This window comes from Sturnus vulgaris, chromosome 3 (genome assembly GCF_052056855.1).
Source record: "Sturnus vulgaris isolate bStuVul1 chromosome 3, bStuVul1.hap1, whole genome shotgun sequence".
NCBI lineage: Eukaryota > Metazoa > Chordata > Aves > Passeriformes > Sturnidae > Sturnus > Sturnus vulgaris.
The window spans coordinates 78246082-78265471 of NC_142245.1; the positions used below are offsets into that span (position 1 = coordinate 78246082).

At 36.5% G+C, this 19390-nt stretch overlaps 1 long non-coding RNA gene across 1 annotated transcript; it reads left to right on the top strand.

Moving 5' to 3' along the window:
- The first annotated feature begins 1877 nt into the window (after positions 1 to 1877).
- Positions 1878 to 15726, top strand: LOC148224433 (uncharacterized). The gene is made up of 3 exons (XR_015802895.1): positions 1878 to 3331; positions 6943 to 6999; positions 12923 to 15726. It is a non-coding gene; the product is annotated as an uncharacterized LOC148224433 (long non-coding RNA).
- The last annotated feature ends 3664 nt before the right edge of the window (positions 15727 to 19390 follow it).

Sequence of the window (19390 nt, forward strand, 5' to 3'; positions counted from 1 at the left end):
ACATTGTGTAGAATGTTTGTGCTGCTGTAATAAATAAAGGATTCTAGAGAGAGATTAAGAAACATAGGTATGAATGGAGCAGTAGACCAAAAGGTGGAAGAGTGGGAGGTGAAGAAACAGGATAATTAACAGGGAAGGATGCAGGTAGTGTGGTGAAGATGTAGAAAATGTTAGCTTTATGGGAGTCATTACAGGAGCAGAAAGATGCAATGGTATACATATTTTTCAAATTAATTTAAAATTCAAGATAATTTAAATTTTAAAAATTAAAAAAATAAATTAAAGATTAAGTTCAGATATAAATGTCTAGTGCTGGGAAAGACAGAGAGAAAGAAGAAAGGTAATCTGTGTGATGAGCAGAGCAGAAGGGGAGTGGGAAAGAGAAATTAAAAATTTAAAAGTATATGTGGGGGTCTTGAATTCTTGAAGGAAAAGGAGGGAGATAGAAACCAATCCCTTTAATAAGGATGAAGTTATATGTCTAATCCAAATGAGCCATGAATCCATTTGCTTAATGGAAAAATGTGTCCGCAAAGTCTTCACTGAAGCAGGTCATGAATAATCAATGTATTATGTACATGTTTCCATTAGTAAAGACTGATGATCTACAGTGTGCTGGTAGTGTGGATCACGGATGTCTTGACCAAGTAATTATTACCAGAAAAGCCACATGTAATAGAAATATATGTATAAATGAAATACATTAGTAAAACAGAAATCACAGTGCTTTTCTTCTTCCCTGGTTTGGTGCTAAGTGTAAGAATCACCAAAAAACCAGGAAAGGACTTTCAGAGATATATTCAGTCATGTTTATTTGAAGCCCTGTGCTTTCTCTTCTTTGATCCCTAGAACCAGATGGATTGCAAGAATAACAGGGAAACACTGGAGGAGTGATTTTATTAATCTAGTCCTCTCCTCAGAGGATCAGAACAACCATTGGATTAGGAGGATTAATTTAGTCAGTGCAGAGAAAATCACAATCTCTGTTTTGAAAAAAAAAATCCAAAGAGCATAGTGAGAGATAGTTTATGCAGTAAAAAATGGTACTGCTGATTTCACCATACTGTGCTACAAAGTTCCATATTTTTCACACCTATTAAAATTTACCGTACTGAATTCAGAGCACTTGATGGCCTATGACAATGGCATTTGTTCTCTATCCCTTAGGAATGTTACAATTGCATGAAAATTAGGGGAACATTTAAATAACTCTAATAAATGGCAAGGTTTTTTACATAAATTTTGTACTTGTAAACATGGTTTCCCAGCAAGGAAATTAATGGGAAGGTTTTTTTCAATCTTCTTGGGGAAGAAAATTCATATCGGGCTGGTCCTGCAGAGCTCACAACTCCTCCTAAGACCCAGATCAGAAATGAGTGTGTGGTCTCACTCTAAGGACATACATGGGTGCATGGAATCAATTTAATTCTGGGAATAACTGTTCAGTCACATTCTCTTTCTACATCATCAGAGGAAACCATGTATAGCACAGGATTTGCAACCAGATTGTGGCAACAGATGATCTACTGCTCCTGCCTCCAGCCTGCTGCAGTATTCCAGCTGATTCAAAATATTTAGGAAATCTCCAGTACAGATGGGCTCCAATAGCAACTGGATGTCTTAATAAATGCACCACATTTGTTTAATCCTTCATGGATGGCAAAGTCCATTACTCAGTTCAACTCAAGCAGTAACATTTTATTGGCATGACAAGATCTGCCAAAGTATAAATGAAGGAATACAACATCCTCGGGGAGTCTGCACAAGATAAACAGGACCTGTACCCTGTGACTCTACTGTGAGTCCAAGGGGGCAGTAGTTATTTAGACCAGTTTTGTGATAATAATTTGAAAATTACTTCTTCAGGAAGATGCAGCATCAAATTCTCCTAAGTTATCAGATGCCAAATATAGTTCATGGATTCATTCTGTGTCTTTATCTCAGCAACTTTTATTTTAGAAACGTTATTTTTCTCTTTTAAAATAAAAATATACAAGATTCTTAATTATAAAAATCTTTTTACTTATGCAAGAAAGGACCATTAAGGAATGAATGCATGTTATTTATCTTGTTTATTCCTAGTAGCTTAGGGCAGAGGAGCTACAAGAATTTGTACTAACCAAAGAATTTGAGCCATGTATTCCAAAAAGTGAAATAAAACCTTTTCCCAGCTCTGTGAATATCAGACTATCAAACGAGTTGTACTTAACAATTATGAGATGTAAAAATATAACTCAGTCCTTTTTGTTTGCCATTTTTGTTTTAATCTTTTGTGACAGAGTATTCACACATTTTGCCACAACTAAAAAATGTAAACTAAGAAGAGAAGTAGAAAAGGCTAGTCATAATAAAACTATTGTAGTAGTTTGTACTATTATAAAAGTCCTCCTCATGGCTGATAAAATTATTCAGCTAAAAGACCAAATGTATATAAATGATGGAAATTTTCTCTAAAATGGAAAAATTTAATAATTTTAGATCTCTCCATTTTTCTAATAAGTCTTTTGAGATTGTTGGTCATTCTCACTCTCTGAATCTTTTTCTAACGAATGAATGTCTTCTGGGAATTAGTAAGGTTTCAGTAACTCCATCAGATTCAGAACCTGTCTCATGGATTATAATTTTGTTAAAGTCAGAATTTGTGTTAGTGTTCTCAACCTCTTGTTCATGTCTGGCAGTCTGCCCTCTCTTCCAGCTCTTCTCCACTCAGATTCATTCAGTTCATTAATTTTGCCTAAGGTGGAAGAACTTGCACCTGCCTTCAGTGGAGTGAAGCCTGTCTGAAACCATCACTTCGAGTTTGAAATCTGTTCCCCAGTCTGCTTACAGCCAGACGGAGCCTGGTGCTCTGCAGAGATGTCATTAGCAACCTCTTCATTCCATTTTCCAGGCTGTTAGTGGGAATCCTGTGTTGTTCAGGCCCTCCTAGACCTAAACAATTATATTTGCTACATCCTGTTTTAAGAGTCAGTCTTTGATAATCGTGCTCCTAATACGGGTTTCTACTCCGTTTTCTGTTTCTGTTACCTAATCCATGTTTTCAAAGTCAGATTGTAAATTGTGTTGTACAGCAGTGCCAAAGTCTTACCAAGCTCTCTCTGTATATATTCACTGCTCCCCCTCTATCTTCATGGTCTGTTACCTTCTTCTGCAAGGAAAGTATAGAGGCTTGACGTGATCTGGTCTTGAAAGCTTGATTTTGAATGTTGCTTACTGTGTTTTCATCTAGGCATTTTCTGTCCTCTTTGGTTTCTGAAGAATTAAAATTAAGCTGCCTAGGTCTTTAATATCCTGGCCTTTCCAATCCAAAGATTGATACTCCATCTTTAAGGTAAGACTGCATTTTGCCTTTTATTTTCTTTTCTTCCAGAACCTCATTCTTTGTCCAAGCAGTCTCAGGGTGAATTTCATTGATACTAAAAAAGTTTAAAAAATTTGTTACTTGGTCAGTTGTGCCCAACATCACTACATTTTTTCATAGCTATTTATAAGTGTGTGCAATTCCACGCTTGTCATTTTTTTCCCCTCCCTTTGAAGTCCACAATATATTTATTCCCTGCAGATCAAGCTCTGTTTATAGATTGTAAACTAAAAATTAGGGCTACTTCTCACTATATCAGGGTTGATCTCAGTTCCATAGGGCAGGAAGAGAGGCAAATCTTGAATGCATACTCCAAAAATTACTCATATACTGAGAGAAATACTTTAATTCTCCAGAAATTCTTTTTTTAAAAACCATAATTGCTATAGCATGTAAAATTTTGCTTTATTAATGTCACTGGCAAAGCTTCTGTCAAGACTATAAAAACTTACTCATTCTTATATGCTCTTACTTTATTGGGTTGTTAAAAGTCAGCTGTTCAAGATTAAATTTGGACAAACCCTCAAGCCTTAAAATTTGGTGGTTTTCTTTCATTTTGCCCAAACCAGTCACAGTAGTCCTAATTCCAACATAGAGGAGTATAATTTATTTAGCCACATAAAAACATTCTAGAAAATTTTTCTTCCAATGACACAATCAGTCTTTAAATTTGGACAGTTGTATTTTTGTGATATGGGTATATTTTTTGCCATTCATCTGAAAATATTTCCTATTTATAAATTGGTATCTCAGCATTCTCATATGCTCAGTGGATATTCATTTGTTTTTTTTTGGTTTTCCATTGATTTTTCTCAGATATTTCCTCTTCACTGGAACATGCACAGAACTCTGAATCCCTGTATATGACTGATCATGATCTATTGCACATCCTACAAGTGCTCATCTGACTTGATAATAATTCTTCACAATCATAGAGATATTAGACTTCCAAAAGAAAGTACTTTTTATCTTCTATTTTTGTTCAAAATCTGAGTCGGTGCAAGGTCCTGAAATTTTTGTTTAGCAATTCATTTTAAGTGCTATATATTTTCTATAAGTATGTGCCTAGCAGTGGCTCCTTACCCTCTCTTCTGTTTAATCATACCCAGGGAATTTTGCACATATTCCTTTTGGATAACATTACATTTTTAATTCACCTTCATCTTCACCGTCATCTTCTTCAAAACAAGAACTATAACTACTAGAACTGCTGTTTTTAATTGTGTCTCTTCAAAGACCATGAAAGAAGTCAAAGTGTTTTAGTTTAGATGCAAAAAGCCATAGCCTAGGTTAGACTATAACTAGGTGTTTCACTCTCTGAGGGACTAACCAGAAAAAAAAATGAATATTTTAATCTGATAGAGAAATGCATATAGATATGAGATGGTAAAAGTATTTATTTGGTCTATTTAACATAAATAAAAATTTCACTTACCACTGGTAGACCTTATTTCCATGACAAAAAGCTTCACTTTTGGAGAGGTCAGAGGAAGAACCAGTATCAAACAGCTTCAACAGTGAGATTCTTATTTTTCTGAATGTGCCACAGATTTTATATATTTCTAATAATTTTGTTATATTTCTAATAATGCCATCATTTATTATTAAAATTTTGAAGGCATGGTAAGGTTATGCAATGCTTTGAATCCATTAATAGTTGGGAATTCTTTTCCAGCACTTTAGAATGCTTTAGAGCTAACTATTACTTTTCATGCAGCCAAATGTGTTAGTGATAAAATATAGTCAGGACCCAAATGAATAAATGAATAATTGCTTTTGCAGAATAAAAGTAGTTTCTGACTCTGCAGACATTGGCTTTGATAAATACAGCTGCCACCTAGGATAAAGCTGATATTGCCTTTCAATGTGTGGCCTTGTTAAATAGAGATCTTGCTACAGGTCTTACTATAGCATGTGGGACATATTTGATTAGTTACCAGAATCACTCAGGGTGCGTTGGTTTTCTTTTCTTCAGAGGTGTGGGCTGGGAGCTATTTTTTTCACAATAACCTACTGATTTCAAATTGCTATTTGATATACATTGTTCATTAACATTTCATATCTTCATTGATAAGGGAGATAAATACCTCCCTGGGCTAGTAATTGCCTATAGAGTTTAATGCCTTCAGATGAAAGAATCCAATACTCTGAGCAGATTAGAAGCTCTTTTAAAGATTTGGGATTAGTAGGGCTCCATAAATGATCTGAACCTAAGGTTAGTTCTACAAAGGGGCTTCATGCTAGTCTTTGCAATGTAAGCCTCTGGGTTTCTGGCACTGAAAGTGGCATCCAGACTGTGCATTAGATGCTTTTGTTACTTTAGGGATGTGTGAAGAAAGTTTGGTGCTTTACCCTAGAAATCATAAGAACCAGAACAGTGAGCTGAAAAGCTCCTGAAAGTTGGCCAATGTAATCGGCTGTAAATGAGTGCCTGGTTGCACTACCCAAGGCAAAGGAAAACTTTTTGGATTACTTTGTTGACCCTAGCCCAAAATCTTCCACAGTGGACTTCCTTCTTCACTTCTTTTGCACTTGAGGAAGCAGAGTGACTGCTCCTTTTGTACAATTGACAACTGGATAGCACCAACAAATACCCTGAACACCGGAGGCCTGAGTTTGATGTCTCACTTTGCCTATGAATTTTCAAACACGCTTTCCCCATTTTCCTGAAAATTGTTCCAGTTAGACCATTAGACTCAAATGGCTTATGAAAGCACTACATTCTGTGTACTACATGACCCAGCAAAGACCAGAAAGCACTGCAGAATAAAAGGCTAGAGGAGTGGTCAGTGCACATCTTATAGAACTAAGAAAGCTGGATAACAGCTAAGGTCCAACTACCTACCAGAATAAGTGATAGTACCAGCAAATTTGGCAAACACCGTAAATATTTGGTTGTTATGGGAGAAGGTTGCAAGGACATCAGCTACCACAGTAGTTCTCTTATCAACAAAAGGGAATGTTATCTCTTGTTTAGCAAAGAGATAGCCAACTAGTCTGCTGTGCTATTTATATGCCTGTTTTCCTCTTTTTTCACTCTCTTCAACACCTTACTGTTTCATTAAGCTGGTTGATTCATCATTTGAGAGTGGAGAAGTACAGCTCAGTGAGCACCCAGACAGTTTAATTTAATTTTCTCAGGTTTTTAGATGGGGGCTCAATTTGATGTGACCCCTAGAAATTGAACCCAGCCCTTGCTGTTGCTAATCAAATCCTGGCAGTCTGTTACATCAGCTAGAAGAATTTCAAATTGTAGTAGCACATTAGTTTGTTAGAAAAGTTTATTTTGTTAGAGCTGACATGATAATGAACCTTCTCTTTATCAATTTCAGCAGACAGAAAATTTGATCTTGGATATAAACAACTTTGTAGTAAAGAACAAAAAAAATTTCTCAACTTCTTTATTTACTTAGAACAAAGTAGTTTCAGTACAATAAAGACAAAACTTGGAATATCTGACTTTCAGACTTTAGGGGTTTTTCTGTGCTTTCTAGTTTTGGGGTGGTTTTTGTTTATTTATTTTGTTTATTTAGTACTATTTTGCCCTTGAAAAGTTAGCTATACTCTTTTCTCTTATCCAGGGATGGATATCAATTCCTGTGTGGAAAAGCCTTCAGTTCAATCATTTGGATAAAAAGGTGAGGACTTATCCCCTATGACTTTGTCTCAGTATTCTGCTGCATTCATTAGGGTATGCATAATTTTGACTCCAACAATTGTAAAGTAAAGATTCTATAAGAAAGTAAGATTCAGGTCTCTAGTAGGGCAGAATTTGTGCTGAAAATGAAAATAAGTTGATACCCAATTAAAGAGCTGAACACTTCAAACAGACATAAAATTTACTCTCAAATGCGTATATTTAACCCATTATACTAATATTTCACAAAGTCACAGACATTATTTATGCTATGGATGAGAGTTTATCATATAATATTTCTTGAAATATTTGTTATTGATTTTAATGATGTTTAGCTTTGAGTCAATATAACATCAATTAATCTTCAAGTAGAAGTCTGGGAAAGTAAAAATTTCCCCTGCCCCTCCAACTGGTTGTCTGTTCTTTCACCTATTCTCAACTGGAAAAATGTACTTGAAGGATTTCATTTTTCTCTGAACTGTGAATCTGCTGCCCAAGGCAAGAACTAACAAATGCATGGTCAAATCCAGTCTAGCAAGTTCTTATTTTCTTCAATAATGGCAACTTTGATCTGCCCAAGAAACTTATTTGGGGAAATGTTCCATGCAATTCTCACTGGTGCTTAAATTGATTAAGCCAAAAACAGAAACAGAAAAATTCTTTGCAATTTCATGATACTCAGGGTGAGACAGAAATATACACTTGCAGCCCAGAAGGCCAAACCTATCCTGGGCTGCATCAAAAGAGCTGCCAGCAGGTCAAAGGCGGATAATTTCCCCTCTCCATTCAGTTCTCAAGAGACCCCAGCTGGAGTGCTGCATCCAGGTCTGGGGTCCTCAGCACAAGGAGGACACAGATCTGTTGGAGCGAGTCCAGAGAGGGCCACATAGGTGATCAGAGGGCTGGAACACCTCTCCTATGAACACAGGCTCAGAGTTGGAGTTGTTCAATCTGGAGAAAAAAAAAAGGGATAAAGGGATACTTTATAGCAGCTTTCCGGTACCTACAGGGGAGCCTACAAGGAAGCTGGAGACGGACTTTTAATGAGGGACTTTTGATGAGAGCCAATAGTAATAGGACAAAGGGGATTCAGCATTAAACTGGAAAAGAGTAGGCTTAGATTACATTTTAGGAAGAAATTCTTCTGGGAGGTGGGCTGCCTTGGAACTTGTCACAAATAAACACACACGCACAAGACTGTGACTGCCATTTCCCAGCCAAAGCTGATAGCTTGTTATGTACTTCTCTCCCACACTGCTCTCCTACTGGTGTCTGTGTTTGATTTACTGCCAGCAAGGCAGAAGGTGAGAGACATTCACATTGGCAAGCCCCAATACTCCCTGTAGTCTCCTGGTATCAGCTATTTGCAGCCTCCTCTGCCTTTCTCACTTCCAGTTCAATGGTTAGCAACCTATTTTATAGCATCTACCCTCTGAGAACAAACCATTTGACTTCATACTTTGTTTTGGGTCATGGGAGAAGCTTCACATCAAACCTTACCAAGGGAGATGGTAACTTTCTTTCTCCAGTGGCAGGAGAGCTCACTGTCTAAGGTTCTAGCTGAACACATCTCAGGTGTTTGCCTTAGTCAGGTGCCATGACATTCATGTAACAAATTTTCAACTTCTGCTGAGAATTCTAAGTACTATTTTAAAAGGAAAACAGAAAAAGAGGTTTCTTCTAAAGAAAATTGCACGTCTTCTCCTTCTTACCACATTTTTAAAGCCTCATGTCCTTGTACATAAATTCTGACAAGCGGGTATCTGTTACAATTTTGTGCTTCAGTCAGAAAATCAGGCTGTAATATTACCCAAACCACTCCATATTAATCACGTAGGTAGAATGTTGCACATTTATTCATTCACTTTTAGTATTTTGGATTTTGGTGGGTTTTTTTTTTTGAACACCTGGAAAATATACTAAAGCCATTGTATGACAGCACAGTGAGATATATAGTTTGTGCAGCCTCATTTTTCAATCAATGAGAATTAAGACTAGAACTCTAAACCTGTTTAAAATGCATAGAAATTGTGAATACCTTGTTTCTAGGCTGATGCTGCACTTTAATGTCCATGCAACATATATTCAACAAAGTGTTTTAGTTCTCAGATCAAATTATCTGGATGAGATTGGAGCTCAATTGCCCTTGTGCCATAAGACAAACACAGGACTATTTTTCAAAGCTCTCTAAAAAAGACTCTATGTGAGTAACAAATCAGCTGCACAAAGACAATCAACTACAGAATTTATCAGAAATTTTAAAATCCAAAAATTAATTACATCTTAGACCCTATAATATTGAGAATGGGCTATTAGTGTCATAAAGGAATGGAAAAATAATTTAACTTGCACTGCAAGAGTGAATTTTTATGTTCAGAATTCCTCTATTTCTCTAGGAAATTGCAGTACACCATTTTCAGCTAATAGAATAAGTCAGTGTTTCAGCAAGGGGATGCATACACTAAAACAGCACCCATAGATTATCAGTAATTTTATATTAATAATTTTGCATTCCCAAATCCATCTAGATGCTTAGAGTTTTTAAGTATCTCTCTTTGCTAGAAAGATCTGGAACAGTGTTTTCAGGTTTTTTTCCTATTTTTTTTAAATAGGAATTTATTTCTGAAATAACTTTGTGATATTGGACTGATGCTGGTACTGAAATGCATATTCCCAAATTTGTGGACATAAATGCTAGTAGAATTTCACTGAAGTAAATATTGGGTGTTTATTGCACAGAGTAGACTCTTTTTTTCACTGTGAAAATAGAAAATTTTCACTTTATATCTGACAACAGTAACAAAAGGTTTATTAATTTTGAAGTCAATATTATTTTAAAGAAAAAGTTCAAGTCGAATTGTCAGTTAGTCCAATTCTTCAAAGATTTTTGCACTGACTTGCACTGACTGCAAGAATATCACCTGACCTCTACTATCTATGACTCCTTCAGGAAATGCACATTTTTTTAAATGGAAAAAATACAGAAATGTAGTACAGGGCAATATTTAGTTGTTTAATTTTCCTCTCAGTTTTCAGAGTTACATTAATGTGATTCAAGCCTATATTAAACTGAGCTATCAAATGGCTTCTTGCATTGACTTCTTCTATTGTTAAGGGATAAATCTGATGGGACATGGCACTGTTTCAAACCAATCTTGCCTAACTATTATCCAGTTGGTACATTGACATTGGCTGGTCTTGACATTTTCACCAGGCTTCAGTGAGCAGGTTTTCAGAGCATAGTTTGAATTTCTAAAATTATTTCTTAAAAGGTAATACAAATTAACTGTTTTGTCTCTCATGCAATCTAAGGCCTTTGTGTGAAGCAATTTTCTTGACATAAAAGAAACATAGGAAGAAACAGGCAACTCCATTTGAATTAGCAGTAATGACACAATGTGCTTCCTGGTTCCTTCAGGGCTTTGATAAGATTACTTCAGGAGAATAGAAAATTTGTCAGACTAACCAGCCATCTTCTCAGTATCCATATTATTTCTGATAGTAGGCAAAAATAGATCCTCAGGAAAGAATATTAAAACATTACAAGGATTATAGTGAATGTCCTCCAGAATTTTCTGCCAGCCTCCAGGAAATTCAGTACTTCGGGATTTCTTCAGCTAGAGAGAAAATAGTCTTCATCTCATGAGAATATAATGTTGCAACAAAAATGTTACAGTGAAATGATACTGAATGACTTGTATGTGTGTATGTGAGGCAGATTTATTTTAAAACTACTAAATTGCACAGAGGGGAGATACATGACCATTTTGGTTCTTTTCTATAAAACTGTAAAAAAAATCATAAAGAAAATTAATAAGAAAAGTAATGAGATAGATGGAACAAAAACAAACAAAAGATGATAGCAGAAATACATCACCATCCATGGATAGGGCAACAAGATTTGATTGTCACAATTTTGACATCTGTGGTTGAAGTAATAGTCAAAGTCTTGATCCATTGGGGGCAGGGACCAAAACAGATGCTCCTCAGGTTACATACATTCCAATTAGCATGGAAACACCTAAATCCCCCCTGCCCCAGAGAGGGAATTCTCCATATCCAATGCAACACAGTGAGGCACGCACAGTTTTCTGCTGGAGGGCTCCCAGTTAGAATGACAGGGTGTTTTAGCTCCCTCTGGGGATACGACAACTCTTTGTCCCTGCTTCTTGCAGTGTTGCAGCTGGGTCTTATGATAACAAGGGGGAGTTGGCATCACAAAAAATGTGAGATCTGCTTTTTACTGGCCACTCCCCTTGGCTGGTTTGAAAGACAACTTTTCCAAGTGTTGTGGATACAATCAACCACAGAGCAATATAGATTGACAGTGGTTAGGTTGCTACACAAAATTTTGTTTTCTGAGGAGCTTGGTTTTTGCATCCACAGCCTATGCTAAACATTTTTACAGTTGAACTACATTGTGTGTGAAGGATTAGGTATCACATTTTGCTTAGTAGGTCACCCTATTTTGTCTGCAGGGTCGCTTCGCTGCAAGCAACTCTGTTACAACATTCTTCTAGTTCCCTAGGCTGGGTACTCTGCATCTATTTGATCCTTTCTTTCAAGGAAACAACACTCTGAGTTTGGTTTCTTTGGTCACCTTCCACTGATCCCTCTCCATTTCTTCCCTCTTTCTCAGCTGTGGGGGATCAGAACTATTCAGTGTGCAGGATATGGAAAAACTCTAGTTTATGCAATTAGTGATATCTTATGCTTTGTTCCTTATTCCTTTCCCAGTAGTTCCTAACAATTTTATTTCTCTCACTACTGCTGAAAATTGAGATAATATTTCTATAGTGCAGTCTAGTTCTAAAGTTCATGAAGTATGCAGAATTTATGATTGTTTGTTCCCATGTTCACCAACTTAGACCTGTCTACATTGAATTTTATTTACTGTTTCCTTCTATTACTTCTATGCTGATACCAGTGATGTTTCTTTGTAGAGTCTAGTTAATTGCCTCAGCTGTTCAAGGTAGAAATGCAGTTGCTGAGGAGAATGATAGCCTAATATGAAGACTGCTATATAATAAGGTTGACATCTCATAAACATGTCTGATTTTATTAAATAAAAATAGATAATATATACACATATTTGACCTGTTGATTATTTTACTATTCCTCTGGCCTCCTGCTTCTATTTCTTTTCAATATCCAGAAATATGACAAGTGCAAAACAAAGATATAAAAGTGATGTTTCATGTTTTAAATTAATTTAAGTCTGGGAAATAGGTGTTCTTCATAACACTACCAGTCTTGGACATTTATTCTACAGTTTCATAGATTTACTGAGAAGTTACATCTGGGTTAATTTTTCCTGTGTGTGAAATCTCATTTCTCTGGCTCAGAGCTTATGTGTAGAGATTATCAAATGTCAAATGCAAATGTAAAATGGATCCACGATGTACAAAATAGTCTTTTAGAGATATTGAGCTGACTATTCCCTTTAAATGTTAATGAAACTGTGGTAATTACTGAAATACCAAACCAGCCTAAGAGCTGGAGATCACAGCTGTAGCCCGTTGCTAATAAATTACTGGCACATGCACTGTCTTGGCAGAAAGAGTTGTACATGAACTTATTCAGTGTGCCTCTGTTTAAAGTAAGGTATGGAGACAGAGTCCAAAGAGCACAGCCAGAAAACTGAGAGACCTTTTTGTTTTACTAAAAAGTATAAATCTTACCCCCAACCAGGCTGCCCATCTTCCCATCTGTGTGTCTCCCTCCCTCTTTTTTTTCACAAAGACATAGAATCACAATTATAACCTAAAAACTACTGAACATACAGTAAAATAAGGCAAGCCTCTCTAAAACTTTATTTAATAAAGATCCACTTATTTAACTTATTATATTCTAATCTAAAATTTTTAGTTGTGCTTGCTTTTTCTCGTTTTTTATTTTTCTTTCTTTTTCTTTTTTTTAAACAGGAAAACGAACTGTGCACAAAAGTAGATAGGCAGAATGGAAGGAAAGTGAGTTGAATAATGGGAAAAAGAGTGGCATTACTGTATTTTTTTCTGCGATATTTTTTCAGCCAGCAAGCCTGTAGCACAGATGCAGTGAAAAGGAAAATAGAGAACTTGAATGGGCTAAGTAACTTCCAGACAAAAAATGTCTAAGGGCTATGCAAGCATAACTAGGCAGTAAAGAACCAGTGATATCTATACTAAAGAAGGCTGTTGACACCTTGATTCTTTGATCTGTGAACTGTGTGACAGGCTTGCAAACGGATAGTTTATTATCTGGGAGGTGAATAGCAAAGTCCTACAGCGTTTCACAGGGTTAATACGTATAAAACAGCCATTTAGATGTGCACCAGGAGCAGAGCGTGGGAGGAGTTTGCTTCAGCATGCAAGGAAGTTGTGCGTGCGCCTGTGCCTATATGTATGTCTACGCATATGTGCTGGTGTGGAGCACTGCGCGGTACCCAGCTGGTCACATCCGCTGCAACTGGGGAGATCCACACCCAAGCTGACCATGGAATTGCCACATCCTTTTAATTCACCTTCAGACGACACCGAAGGTGGCCTCAGCCCGATCGGGACCTTATTCTTGCTCTCGCGGAGGATCGCTATCGTTACACTCCATTTAAATTCAGGAATAAGCATCTCATGACGCCATGCTCCACTGCATCGGAACTGTATGAGCAAGGCAGTTCTTGCACAGAGAGGGAGAGACGGAGAGAGGGAGAGACTTCCCAGGCTGAGAAGAAAAAAGAGACACTATCTGGTTTTTATGTCTCTGGGTTAATTTTTTAAAGAAATCTGCGACTCAAAGGTATTGGAGTAATATTTCTGTAAGCCTTGTCTCAACAGCAATAAATTTATCTGTATCAACAGCAGAGCCAGATAATTCTGCTGATGTTCTTACAGAGATCTGTCGTTTCATGGATCACATAAGAAATTCCAATCTTTGTGTTACCTGACATTATATGAGCTTAGTCATTTAAGGCAAATAACTCATCTTTGAAAGGAGCGTGAATCTCACCTAAGCTTGTTTAAGGGGCAGTATTGCCTCAGGTGCAGACACTTGATTTTTTTCTTTCAGTCATTTTTGAAAGTATGTTTGGCATGCAATCTACTATTGATGTGTGGTTACTTTTTCGGTTGTATTTTGGTTTTCTTATTTTTAAAGAGGTCTCTTTTAGTTGCAGACAAGGTAAACGTGAAATTTCAAAGTAGTAAATACTGATTTGGGGATGGTATAGACGTTTGAAAGCATATTGTTATGTCATAAGCATAGACAGGCTACCTGGATTTTTTCATCATCTTTACTCCACATCCATGTAACTGTAGAACAGTCAAAAGACAGTCATGGAAACATTCGGAAATAAAAGTGACCAGAATGCTGCTCAGATAGATGAAAATTAGCATTATAAAGCATTAGGGACTTGTTTTTTCCAGATTATATTATTTCTGTAGCAAAAAAAATAAAGAGTAAATTGATGTGAACAGTTACATCTGTATACAAATATGTTTTGTAGGGAAAAATACGTTTACAGTGGAAGTCGGGGAAAAAAGATCTTATACCTTGAGTGTATGAAGATAAAACTATGAAATACTGAAACTTACATTATTGTAATTCGTTTCGTGATTAAAAACTGAAATAACAACAAAAAAAAAAGAACAACGACCTGATTGCTTGATATGGTAATTGGATAATAAGATATATTCTACTGCAAATCAATTTTTTCATTGCAGTTTAGAAGTACAATATAGCTCTGGCAAAGTAGCATCTTTACGGTCCTATGGATTGACATCACAAAGCCGTAGCCTTCTTTTGAAATCTATGGAACTGTGATAAATCTTCATGGCTCTGTATTCTAAAAGGAAAAAGGATTAAAGAAAGATTTTCAAGAGTGGCATATTACCTCCTCTACATTATTTGGAGATGAAAGGATTGCAGAATAGTGGAATAGCAGTTATCAGTTTTTCATGGGATTAGTAATTAAATAGAATTTACAGCAATGGGGAAAGATTGTTACGGTTTAAACAATGAAAAGCATTTTAAACCACTAGAGCTTAAAGATGAAAATATAGCCTATAAGTATAGAATGTATAGAAAATCTTCCTTTAGGATATGTGATTTTTTAAATTGTGTCCTTTATTAACAGACAAAACCATAGAAAAATGACCATCCTAATAGAACTACCTTTGTTTCTTGATGAATAATGTCAAACGAGTTTTAAAGGGCAGTAACTGTTATGCACAGATGCATAGAGATTTGTCTGAGTTGCCATTCTCTAAGAAGGGGGTCTCTGATTATTACTGCTTCTCTTATATCTCCAGGAGTCTTTATTTGTTACCTTACCAAGGAAATTTTGGAAAAGTGTTCTTTGGGAGCTACAGAAGAAATTAAGATCCAACCAGGGACAGAGGCTTTTTGATGCAAAACAGTAAACCGAGCTCTGGGTTGCAAGGAGAGGTGGAAGAAAATCTGTGTTGTTTCTTTGATTAAATGGCCAGAGCTGTCAGGGGTTCTCACTTGCTTGTTCTCTTTTTTTTCAAATTGTCTTGGAAATATTTTGCAATGCAGGCTTTTGAGATCATTCTACAAGGTGACAGAAGCTACATGACTTTTGTGGATGTGAACGTTGATGCTGATTGTATCATCTGGCAATGAGTTGCCCCACGCATTTGATTTCCAAATGCAGTTCAGCAATGTATGAGGTCTTCATGTGTCCTTAGACCGGAAGGCTAAACACAATTTTCTTTCTCCAGGTTTACTGGAGGCAAAAATTTACAATGAGGAAATATGTTCATCATCACCAAAATATTTTAAATCCAGCTTTTCTTCACATTCTTTTCTTTTTTAGTTTTGTAAAAGGATGTGTTTAGTATGTTCTCAGTAGCCGAAATGTTACTAAATGCTTTAATTAAACTACCCAGACAGGAGATTTTTATTTTGTTTTGTTTTTCTTTGGTTTTCTTTGGTTTTGGGTTTTTTTTTTCCGTATTCACAATTTAGCTTAATTCTTCTCATTTGCACAAGGAGTGGATGCCTGGATCTTTCACCTGCCCTTATTTATTGGCGTATCTAAGGCTAAAATTTCAAGGAGAGACAATGAGTTTTGCACAATAACCTCAAAGCTTTTTCCATAGCAGAAAACACTGACTCCATTTCCATGGGATACTTTATACCCTCAGTAGTAGGCTAAAGTTAATCCAGGTATGACAGGGCTTGATAAAGCTGCATCAATGTTGCATTAAAAATCCCTCTTATGAAGTCATTGAAAGTTAACATGAATTTTTTATGAGGTTCTCCTGCTCCCCTAGAAAAATAAACTAACAAATATGAAGCAGAATTTAATTACCACATGTAAATATGTATAGAGGTTTAATGATTACAATGCATTGATTATGCTATGTTTAATTTTACAGTTTATTATTAATATCTCTTACAAAGAGACTTGAAATTTAAAATACATGTCATTAAGAACACAGTGGTCAAAGATTCAACTGAAATAATTTTTAGGTATTTTAACTAGTTGTATCAGCTTGCTGCCTCTTTCAGATCCAGGCTTGCAAATAGAGGGTCGTGTAACAAATCATCCTCTCACATAAGGCTGTGCTTCACTGTTTTTTTCCTTCCTAAACTGGTGACATCAGCCTCAGAAAAAGAGATTTACAGGAGTTCAAAGGATTCCAAATAGGCATGAACAAAATGTCTGAAGAGACTTCAAGGTTTTCGTCAGGCCATGGAAATGAACAGATACTCCTTGATCTAAAAGTAAAGCCCAAACCATCCTTATACACTTAGTATTAATGCTCTGGGGTTTTATTATGCTTGTGAACTATCCACACACAGGAGAAGACTGAGATTTTCATCCAGATAGTCAATTTGTTCCAGTCCACATCTTTATTTCAGCTGAAGAAACCTATTATTAGCTCAACTTTCCCAGTTGAAAACACATGTAACATTTTAGTAATCTAGATTTATGTCAGGTAGGTCATGAACTTTTATTGTATTCCTGTGGTAAATAATATAAACAAGCAGAAAAGCTGTTGACCACTTGTAGTGAACTGGCTCCCTTATTTCAGTTTGAAGACAGTTTCAATGAAGCAAAAAGAAAAAGCTTGCATAGAGCTGTAGAAGCCACAACAAATTGATTTTTTCCACTGCTTTTGTTACCCCATGGAATTTCTACAATGTGAGAGCCAAACATCTCCAGCTGAGATTTTTCCTCCTATTTTAAGGAGAAATTATACACTTACAAGAAAATATCTTGCACATATCCAAATTCTAAACAATTAACTGGGTAAACACTTTGCTTAAGTGATAAAATAAATATTTTCCTTCTTCTGTTTGTTGTGCATTTGTTTGCTGTAGGATTTTGCTATCTTCCAGCTCACTGAGTGGGCAGTTTATATAGAGTTTTCTTGAACAGATTGCACTTCTCAAAGGATTATCGGTTTCATACCTGAAAGTATTACACAAAAGATTATAATTAAGGGCACAATTTGTGAAGCTAGCTAGCAAAAAGCTTTTAAACCCCTGGCATCTTCAAGCTTGTGTGTCATACTTCCTTCAGTAGTGTGGGCAATATCTCCAATCTAAATTTTCTTCTTGGACCTTCTGAGATTATTGAGAGCTATCATAGGTGTCTAGATCTCTCTTTGCTGTGTGCAGTACAGTCATATTCTCAGGGCATATCTATATTGCAATCAGAAGTGTGTCACCTCCATACATAAGCACACTTGTGGTAGCTTTCCATAGCTGGCTGAAATGCCATGAGAAATGCTGCAGCATTTCAGAAGCGACTGTGTTTGTTCTCCTGAGCCACTTGGTATTTAAATGATCAGCCCTACCTTTTATTCTACTAAATATATGCAACTCAGAATGGGTGAATTTATGCATAGATTGAACATATATGTTGTAGTCACGCTTGCACTATTATTATGGCTTTAAACAATCACTAGAAATGCACTTCCAACTGTCAGTTCATCCTTTCCTGAAATATTGGAAACAAAAGATGAAGCACCGTCTGCAACAGTTTTTTTCCTCCAGTAACTGTAAGGTGAAAATGATTAGCATAGATGATTAGCTTAGACCAGCTATGTTACTTACAGTTGGATAAAGTTATATAAGGTGAATTAGTTTATTTCTCTGATGAGCTGAATCTTGAAGGTGATAATGCTACACAGAAAATCTCTGGTTTCCACTAGACTAATGGGGATAATCTTGCTTTCATCACCAGTGTCCGCAGTGGCTCACTTCCTGAAGTAGAAATATGACACTTCCTGAAGTAGAAATATGACTTGGGTCCATGGATCCCACACAGCAACACACACAGACACACACACACACACACACACATACACACACACACACACACACAAAAAAAAAAAAAAAAATTTCCATCTGGATCAGTTCCTTCATTTGATCATACACTTGTGCTTTTTACAAAGAAAACAGTTTGCATCACCTTAAGAGGACATGGGGTATTGCATCTGTTTACAACTGCAGAGAAATGTGCTAGAGTAAAGAGACTGTAAAGCCATGGTCTCAACTATTTTTTGGTGTTCCCTAGTTCTGCAGCAGTGAATATGCTGTTTGTTGTGAATTCCAGTCAATGAGTCTGACTCTCCTCCACTGAATACTGAGGAAGTTTTAGGGCCTCAAGTCCGACCTGCAAATTCCAGGCCCAGAAAAGGCAAACAGCTTTCATGCCCTACAGTACAGAGCAACACAATTTAACACACCTTTCTCAACCTGAGTCCTGCAGCAATCACCTCTTCTCTGGAGCTATTGCTGGTGCAGGATTGGATCCAGCCTTGGCACACTTCTCTTGCTATACTTCATGAATAAACATACCAAGTTAGCACTGTTCCTAGTTTTACATTATTTAAATGAAGATCCAGACACTGATTTCCTCTTGGTAGCAAAATCCTTTGGAAGAGCCTTCGGGCCACAAAGCAGTTCCTCTAAGCACTCCCACGTCTGCATCTGAACATTCCCCACCATCCTCCCAGCTCTCCATGTCAGCTCTTTGGACTTCAGGTTGAATTTGAAGGAGGGAAAGTCAGGCACACAGGCAGAAAATGCACCCTGAGTGCAGAAAGGCACCAAGGTTGTACAAAGAAATGTATTTGTCTGGTAATATATCACCAACCCCAAAAATATATACACATGATCCAAAAAACTGATTAAAAATTTGATAGAACAGGGGATTGTGTTGAAGATTTTTTTTCCTTCATTTTCTTTCTCTTATTCTGCCCCCTGGGTTATCTTTGAAGAGACACTCCAAGAAATAGAAAATTCTGGAACTTTGCTGGTGCATGATTTCATTTGTTACATTTTAAACAAATCTGCTTATTTTTATTATGAAAAACTTACTCTGCCTTAGTAAGTCAGGTATGACAGCCACATACAGCCCCAACAGCTACTTTTCACTA